At 48.8% G+C, this 9,750-nt stretch overlaps 1 pseudogene; it reads left to right on the top strand.

Moving 5' to 3' along the window:
* Window positions 1-721: 721 nt before the first annotated feature.
* On the top strand, window positions 722-1,814 carry LOC136492435 (phospholipase A1-Igamma1, chloroplastic-like; annotated as a pseudogene).
* Window positions 1,815-9,750: the final 7,936 nt, after the last annotated feature.

The raw sequence follows: 9,750 nt of genomic DNA, 5'->3' as shown, positions 1-9,750 counted from the left end.
GAAAGGTTTTGGGGTTAAGAAGGCAGCGGGCAAGGGCAAGAAGCCGACGACGGCGGAAAGTTCTGCGGAGGTCCCTCGTCCCAAAGTGCGAGATGCCATCATGTTCCCGGAAGAGAATTGCAATCGCAATGCGCAGGTGAAATTATATCTACCCTCGGTCCTCTTTAGGTAAAGGGAAAATTGGTTCTATAGCACCGAAAAAACTCCACTTCCGTAAAATACCATTGAAAGACGTTCGTCACGTAAAATACTATTAAAAGATAGTGCCGTTACCTCTATCTAGCATTCCGTCATGGTGGCACGCCAACGTCGTGAAATCCACCTCCAAAACGCTTGAAAGGAAAAAAAAGAACGGGTCCTGGTCCTCCCTCGTTTGCTGCCTGTTGGTGACGACGCGGAGGCGAGCTGAGTCGGGGCACGCAAGGCGGCGCCCAGCGCGCAGGCAATGTCGGCCGGGGCGCGGCCACGGCCACACCGCGCAGGTGAGCTCCGCCATGGCGCGTGAGGCGGCGACTGCGGCACCAGCGACGTCGACCTGCTCGTGGTGGCCTGCTCCAGCGCGCTGTCCATCGCTCTATCTGTCCCGCAACCCTCAACAGATTCACTCCGACTCCAACTCCAACGTCGCGACCTCCCCATCTCATGATGCCCGCCTTCGCCGCTCTCGTCCACCTCATCGGCGGCGACGCTGCCAAGTCTGAGTCGCATCCGATCATCACCGATGGTCGTGCCGGTGCCGACGCCGGCCTCCGCGACGAGCTCCTCAAGTACGGCGACCTCGTGGAGGCCACCTACGACGCGTTCGACCACCGGCACTGGTCCCCGCACTGCGGCACCTGCGTCCACGGCCTCCGTCGCCTGCTCCCGGCGCTGGGCCTCGCGGGCCACGGCTACGTCGCCACCGCCTTCCTATACGCCACCAGCGACGTCGACGTCCCGCGCTGGCTCGGCCGCCCGCTCCACGAGGACGCCTGGGAAGGCCGCGCCAACTGGATGGGCTACGTCCACCGAGGAGCTCGCGCGGTTGGTCACCCACTTCCGTGCGAGCGGCGAGGAGGTGCGGGTGACAGTCACGGGCCACAGCCTCGGGGGTGCGCTGGCCATGCTCGCCACGCGGGACGACGCCGCGGCGCACCCGGACGTGCACGTCAGCGCCATCACCTTCGGAGCCCCGCGCGTCGGTAACAGGGCGTTCTGCGACGGTGTCACGTCGCGCGGCGTCAGGGCTCTGCGCGTCGTCGTCAGGCACGACGTCGTGCCGTCGGTGCCGAGTGTCCCCGGGGCGGTGCTCGACGCCCCGGTGTCCAAGCCGCTGGGCATGCTGTGGGAGCTGGCCCACCATTCGCCGTCATGGGCGTACATTCACGTCGGCGACGAGCTCGAGCTCGACGTCGCCAAGTCGCCTTTCCTCAAGCACGGCTCGGTGCGCGGCTACCACAACCTGGAGGCGTGCCTGCACCTGCTGGACGGCCGTGAGAGCGCCGCCGCCGGGTTCCGTGACGGTGCGCTCCGAGACGTGGCGCTGGCGAACAAGACATCCTATCCCGGAGTGGTGGTACACGCCGGCGCCGGCCAACAAGGGGCTAAGGCGCGACGCGTCCGGGAGGTGGATTCTGGAGCGAGAGCAGGACGACCTTGCTATTGCTAGCGACGCTCACGCGGAGCTCGTGGGACTGGCCGCCCGGGATGATGGTGTCGGTGGCACGGGCGAGCACAAGCTGGCAGACCTCGGCGGCGAACAGCAGCGTCTCCCGCACCGTGAGCATCGGGTACAACCGGTCGTCCTGCTTCGCGTACGCGGAGATGGCGCGTAGGCGGCGGCTCCCCGTTGAGCGTGACCCCGCCGCCGTGGAGGCTATCGTGCGCGATCCGCCCCGCCAGCGCGTTCCTAGACCCCTCGCGCCCACACACATCACAGCGAACAGCTCCCCCTCGTGTGCGCGTGTAGCGGGCGCTGCTTCGCGCGCCTGGGCCGAGCTTTTCTTCTCGAAGCGGCCGCCGCCTCGTGTGCCCTGCCTGGCAAGCTCGCCTCATCGGCTGCACGCCTCGGCCGCCATCTTCCGTGCTCCGGCCAAGCTCAACTGCGCGCCGCAGTCACCGCCTCACGCGCCGCGGCTGAGCTCGCCTGCGTGGCGCGACCGCCGCATCACGCTCCATGGCGGAGCTCGCGCTGCGCGGTGTGGCCGTGGCCGCGCCCCGGGCGACCTTGCCTACGCGCTGGGCACCGCCTTGCGTGCCCCAACTCAGCTCGCCTCCGCATCGTCACGAACAGGCAACAAACGAGGGGAGGACCAGCAGGACCTGTTCTTTTTTTTTTTTCCTTTCAGGCGTTTGGAGGTGGATTTAACGACGTTGGCGTGCCACTGTGACGGAATGCTAGATAGAGGTAACGGCACTGTCTTTTGATGGTATTTTACGTGACGAACGTCTTTTAGTGGTATTTTACGGAAGTGGAGTTTTTTCGGTGCTATAGAACCAATTTTCCCTTAGGTAAATCAAGGCTGCTCGATACTGTTTCAGTTTTCAACTCGTATATGACCTATACAACATATATTAGGGATATAAAAGACAGCCCAGCTAATAGGATTTGGGGCTATTGCAATGCTAGATTAGAATCAAGCATCCACGCAGATTGCACCTTCTGCAGTGCAGCCTTCATATTCATCAACTTGTTATCCTTCTTTTCCATCACAATCCCTTTGCATTCTACCTTCAGTGCCTTTTAAGTTTGATTCTGCACCTCGAGATGGCACATTACATTGCTAAGTCCCATGTCAGCACAACAACCTAATAACTTCTCCTATGCAAATAGTCTGCGGATTTATATATGTTCTTCCATTTTGGTGATGATGAAAATAAGAGAATCTTAACATTATGCTAATTGATTTTGTGGACAGAATGTTTCGTCAACACGGCTACAAGATGAGTGTTCTGAGCTAAAAAGAACGCAAGCTTCACTTGAGAAAGCACTCAATTTAAACGCCATATACCAACAGGAACTGGCATCTCGCGGTTCTGTTGAGCAAGACAAGGATGAAACCCATAGGCAGGTTGAAGATGAATTGGCTAAGGTGATTACATCATTAACAGAAGAGGTGTCATCGCTGCGGCAACAGCTAGACGTCAGTAACAAAAAAGAAGAATACTATGTTTCATTACTAAAGAGGAAGGAAGAAGGGATTTGTCAGATGGAGTCCCAACTAGACCAGTCAAAGAGAGTCTATGAAAGTAGACTTGAAGAACTGGAGACAGTTGCAGAAAATGGATGCTGCTGCTGCAGCACATCGATGATTAGGATGCTAATATATTTAGTTGGTCTGACTTTCAGTCGTTCTTATTATCAGATAGTGATGCTCTGCAACATTTTCATTTATTTATTATCTAATAAGTCATATTGTTCGTTTGGATGGCTATGAGGTTCTTTTCATTGATCTCATGTAATTTTCTAACACTGTTTAGTGTTTACAAAGTTTTTTTAAGCAGAACTACAACAACAACGACAACATAGCTTTTCAGTTCTAAGCAAGTTGGGGTAGGCTAGAGTTGAAACCCACCAAGAGCCCCAAGTCACGGTTCAAGCACTTCAATAGCTGCTTTCCAAGTACTCCTATTCAAATATAGATCTCTAGGTATTTCCCAAGCTTTCAAATGTCTTTTATTGCCTCCCCTCATGTCAATTTTGGTCTTCCTCTACCTCTCCTCATATTATTAGCTTGACTTCTGACTCCACAATGCACTGGCGCCTCTGGAGGTCTCCTTTGGATATGGTCAAACCACGTCAACCGATGTTGGACAAGCTTTTCTTCAATTGGTGCTACCTCTAGGTGATCACGTATATCATCGTTCCGAACTCGGTCCATTCTTGTGTGACTGCAAATCCATCGTAACATACGCATTTCTGCAACACTCAGTTGTTAAACACGTCGAATCTTTGTAGGCCAACATTCTGCTCCATACAATATAGCCGGTCTAATCGTCGTTCTATAGAAATTGTCTTTTAGCTTTTATGGTACCCTCTTGTCATAGAGAATGCTAGAAGCCTGTCATTACTTTATCTACCCTGTTTTGATTCTATGGCTAACGCCCGCATCAATATCTCCATCCCTCTGTAGCATCGATCCCAGATACCGAAAGGTATCCTTCTTAGGCACTATTTGACCTTCCAAACTCACATCTCCCTCCTCCTGTACAACTCCGCCAAAGTCGCATCTCATGTATTCGATTTTAGTTCTGCTCAATCTAAGACCTTTAGACTCAAGGGTCTGTCGCCATAACTTTAGTTTCCTATTTACTCCCGCCTGGCTTTGTCCACTAACACTACATCATCAGCGAACAACATACACTAAGGGATATCCCCTTTGTATGTTCCTGGTAATCTCATCCATTACCAAGGCAAAGAGATACGGGCTGACCCTTGATGAAGTTCAATTTTAATCGGGAAGTAATCTGTGTTACCATCGTTTGTTCGAACACTAGTCCAATTTTTAAGCAGAACTACATTAATTTATACTTTCAATGAAAAGCTAGCAACTACTTCCTCCGTTCCAAATTATAAGTCGCTCTGACTTTTTTGATACATCCATTTTGCTATGTAGCTAGATAAATAATATGTCTAGATACATAGCAAAATAGATGAACCAAGAAAGTCAAAGCGGCTTATAATTTATAACGAAGGGAGTATATTGTTCATTGAATCATTATCCAATGGAACCAACAAAATTAGCTTCAAATGTCATCGCAACAATGTTTTCACTCTTGAACGTAGGAGATCATATCAAGGAAGTTATGCTAATAACTCGTGAACAAACACCCTGAATCGATAGGATGATCACGTTACAGGTTTCCTAAGTACAGAATATTGATCTCTAATCCCAAACTAGGCCCAACGGCCTAGTTGGGCCTTTGATCCGCGCCCTAGTCGGTGGCGCCCAGCCCACTATGGCTGGAGGGTCCCTGTCACACTGCGCTATATATAGAGGTGGGGGCCAGCGGCTCTGAGTACGAGGTTTACCGTGAGCCGAGCTCCCCACCGAAACCTAAACCCTAATCCCGATCAGAGAGGGGCGCAGCCAGTGATGGGAAGTCACCAGCCACGCCACCCCGCTCCACCGACGTCGATGACTTCATTGACCTCTTCCCCGAACGTCACTGCCCGTGCGCAGACTTCATCGACGAACGAGATGGCGGCTTCTGGACCACCTCCCTCTGCGGTGTCAGGTTTGACACGTTCTTCTTCTATTCCTCTCTGTCTCTCTACTCTCGATATCGCATTCACAGTAAAGAGAACCCGCTAGACCTAACCCTAGATGATCTTTTCGATATCAACAATGGTACCAGAGCCAGGTCTTCTAGGGCTTTTAGATCTAGATCAGGTTAACAAAAAACAAAGTGAAATCGAATCCCTAACCCTAATTTTGATCTGAAATTTCTAACCATAACCGGGTAAAAGAAAATAAAAAGAGACCGGGGAGGTGGCAGGCGTCACTCAACTACCGGTCACCACCGCCACCACGTGGGGAAAGGTGCCGCACCGCCGTCTTCGTCGGCGCGTGGCAAGAAAAGAATAGAGCCGTCACTCGTCTGCTCGTCACCGCGACGCGCGTGCGGGCTCAGGGCGCCAACACAGGGCCGCTCGATGGTGGCGCGCTCTCCCTCCGGGGAGCGCGCACGTCAGCGAGAGGGCCCACGGCGGCACCACCACCTCCTCCTCCGTCCAACCATGGAGCCAGCCGATGCTTCTCTGTGTTTTGGTGCAAGAGAGATAGGAGGAGGGGAAGAGAAAGAGAGGAGGGAGGAGACCCGACGCGGGGGCGAGCTTTGGCTCACCGGACCGGTGACGTCCTCCTCACCGGCATCGATGGCCGCTTTGGCTGCCTCCGTGCAGCGTGCGGCGCGACAGAGAAAGCAAGAGAAAGGGAAATGGGGTTAGGGTATTTGGGGAGGCTGTTGTCGCCGTTTTGTTCGCGCGAGATGGACGGACAGCCGTCAGATCGAGTCGAACGGCTCAGATTGACGCGGGGCGCGGTGGGGTGCCGAGATGGGCCGCTTTCTCAGCCCAGGCCTAGGTTGCGGCCTGGGCACGGGGAGCGAGCCGCGCGCTGACTCGGCCATGAGCCGTTGCTGGGCCGCGCTGCGCAAATGGGTCACGCGCACTGCTGCGGACTTGCTGCGCGCTGCTGCTGCGCCGCTGGGCCGGGCACTGCGCTGTGCTATTGGGACGCACGCTGGTGCAGCTAGCTGGGACGCGGGCCACACTCCACCGGTCGGGCCAAAATGAATAGAAGAGTAATTTTTGTTTTATTATTTTTTAGAAGTGAATTTGATGAATTTTGTTTTAATTCTTTGTTAAATTTTGAACCATCAGGATAAATTTTCAAAGAATAGAGAAATTACAGAGAAATGCTTCTAAAAAATAGATAATTTTTTATGTTTTCCGTTGCTAAAGAAATAGTTTATTCTCTAGTTATTTTGAACCAACGTGATATTTTGAACCAGTTATTTTGACGCGCGCGGACGGCCATCGGATCCGATCGGACGACTGGAGCGTCTCGGGCCGAAATGAGCCCAGGCGGGATCAGAGAATCTCGACCCAGGCCCAGGTTGCGGCCTGGGACGCGGGGGAGCACGGCTGCGCGCTGGGCCGTGGGCCGCGTTTCTGCTCTGCTGGGCCGAAATGGCCACAAACACAGTGAAACGGAATTTTCTTTCGTTTTATTTTTCGAGAAACTTTTTGATACATATTTGATGAATTTCAATTGAATTTTGATGTCCAACTCTGCACAATTTTGATCCAACGATAATTTTGTTCAGAGAAAAGTACAATACTATAAAGTTTCTAAAAAAATAATAATGAGAATATTTACGCTTTCCACTGCGTATTTAAAGTTGTTATTTTTATTATTAAATTCAAACCAATAGGAGAATTTAATTTTGAAAAAATGGATATGTTTTTAGTTTATTATAATATTGTTATTATTCTAACCAACGTTGATTAATAGCAATATTATGATGTTATTTATGAGTTTTGTAATGCATTAATTCTATTTCTACCCAACGGTGATGTAGAATTAGTGTATAGGATAATTGTATGTTTTAATTTTGACCAACGTTGGAACTAAGGCATGCAATTGTTATTATTATGTTTATGTTCTCACTCTATATGAATTGTGTTTTCAGGCGGATACAACTTGATTGGTTGTATCAAAGGTGACAGCTACACGAAGTAGAAAAAAAGATTGACCTGGCCTTCATCTTGGCTGAGGTGGACTGGGTAGTCACCTGTGGCACCGGTGAGGAAGACAAATGAGGCTGATATCGCTTGGGCAACTAGAGAGAGAGATTTTGCATCCCAAAAGTTATCCTATGACCTTGAGCATAGGAAGTGGGTCATTGCTAATAAGAAATGTTTGGTTGTGATAAAGAACTCGATTGAGCCTGCAATTATGGGCTCGATCCCAGAGTGTGACACGGTCACCGAGTACCTAGATAGAATAAAGGGTTAGTTCACTAGCTCTTCAAAGACATATGCTACCCAGCTGATAAAGCAGCTGGTGATAGAGAGGTACTCTGGAAATGGTGGCATAAGAGAGCACATAATATGGATGAGTAATTTGGCATCCAAGCTAAAACCAATGGATCTGGGTCTCAAGGAAGAGTTCCTTATCCATCTGATTTTTGCTTCCTTGTCAAAGGAATTTGATACTTTTATTGTCAATTACAACATACAGTCCGAGAAATGGGACTTAGAGAGGCTCATGGCTATGTGTGTGCAAGAGGAGGAGAGAATGAAAGCTGCCAATGGTGGCACTATCAATTATGTGAAAGACAACAAGAAAAAGAATAATAATGCTAACTTCTCCTCAAAGTCAAAGAAAAAGGGTCTCATGCTGCATCAGCCTCAGCAGAACAAGTTCACAGTAGAGAAAGACCAGTGTCTCTATTGCAAGAAGACATGACATTATAAGAAAGATTGTCCCGATTACTTAAAGATGATCATGGCAAAGAAATGTAACAACATTATTACGTTCATAAATGAATCCCTGTATATACAGTATTCGAAATCTACTTGGTGGATTGACTTAGGTGCAACTGTTCATGTTGCTAATTCCTTACAGGGATTCCATTCGATGAGGACTACGCAAAGAAGAGAAAGACACGTTAAAGTTGCAAATGGAGTCCGAGTAGATGTTGAAGCCGTTGGCGATCTTTCTCTAGAGCTTGCTGATGGCTTCACACTTTTACTTAGAGATGTACTTCATGTTCCCTCTTTACAGAGAAACTTGATTAGTGTTTCATGCTTGGACAATGATGGATATGATTACCATTTTAGAAATGACAAATGTAATATAATATTTAATAATCCATGTGTTGGTCTTGCTATCTTACAAAATGAGCTTTATTTGTTATCACTACGTGATGATGTGAATGTTGTATGTGATGATGGGAACGTTGCGTGCGACAATGAGAATGTATCCTCGTCTGCGGATGTAAACAGAAAATGAAAGAGAGCTCACGATGCGTCATTGGAATTATGGCACTGTCTTTTAGGCCATATTTCGAGGGGGAGAATAGAAAGAATAGTTAAGAATGATATTCTTCCTCCATTAGAGTTCTCCGATTTAGAACAATGCAGAGAATGCATAAAAGGAAAGTATGTAAAGAAAATTAAGAAAGATGCCAAACGAAGCGCAGGAATTTTACAGATTATTCACATAGACATCTGTGGTCCGTTTCCTGTGAAGAGTGTGGATGGTTATGATTCGTTCATAACATTCATAGATGATTACTCCCATTATGGCTACATTTATCCAATCAAAGAAAGAACAGAAATATTGGATAAATTTAAGATATTTAAGGTAGAAGTTGAAAACCAACATAATTTAAAGATTAAGATAGTCAAGTCCGACCGTGAGGGGGAGTACTACGGTCGGCATACCCCATATGGCTAAGTTCCTGGACCTTTTGCAAGGTTCTTATAGGAGAATGGCATAGTAGCCTAGTATTCTACACCGGGCGAACCTCAGCAGAATGGAGTAGCTGAAAGACGCAATCGTGCCCTGATTGATATGGTGCGCAATATGATAAGTTACTCCACCTTATCATTGAGCCTGTGGATGGAGGCGTTAAAAACCGCCATTCATATTCTCAATAGAGTACCAAGTAAGTTGGCGCCCAAAACACCATATGAGTTGTGGATAGGAAGAGGGCCCTCACTAAACTACTTACGTGTGTGGGGGAGTCCTACTGAGGCTAAAGTATTTAACCCAAAATTAGGAAGCTAGATACCAAAATAGTAAGTTGCTATTTCATTGCCTACCCAGAAAAGTCAAAAGGTTTTCATTTTTACTATCCAGACAGACATACAAAGTTTGTGGAAACGAGACACGTTGTCTTCCTAGAGGATGAAATGATGAGGGGGAGCATGACAGCTTGAGAAATTGACCTTGAAGAGAAGCGGGTGTATGCACCCACTCTAATGATTCATGAGCCATTTTTCTCACTATCTGCTATCGCTGCACCGATAGTGCAAGATACTATGGTGCCAGCACCTATTGTTATTCCACCTGTGGCAACAATGAATGACAATGAGGAACCTGTTCTTTAGGATCCTGTAGAACCTATTGCCACACATGAGGCAGAGCAACAATAGCCTCAAACAGAAGATGTGCCAAATATGGAGGCCCCTAGAAGGTCTCAAAGAGTTAGAAAATCAGTTATTCCTGCTGACTATGAAGTATACAACACTGAGGA

This window comes from Miscanthus floridulus, chromosome 11 (assembly GCF_019320115.1).
Source record: "Miscanthus floridulus cultivar M001 chromosome 11, ASM1932011v1, whole genome shotgun sequence".
Classification (NCBI taxonomy): domain Eukaryota; kingdom Viridiplantae; phylum Streptophyta; class Magnoliopsida; order Poales; family Poaceae; genus Miscanthus; species Miscanthus floridulus.
Note: the sequence above shows the minus strand (reverse complement) of the source record. Positions and strands in the feature narration are given on the sequence as shown.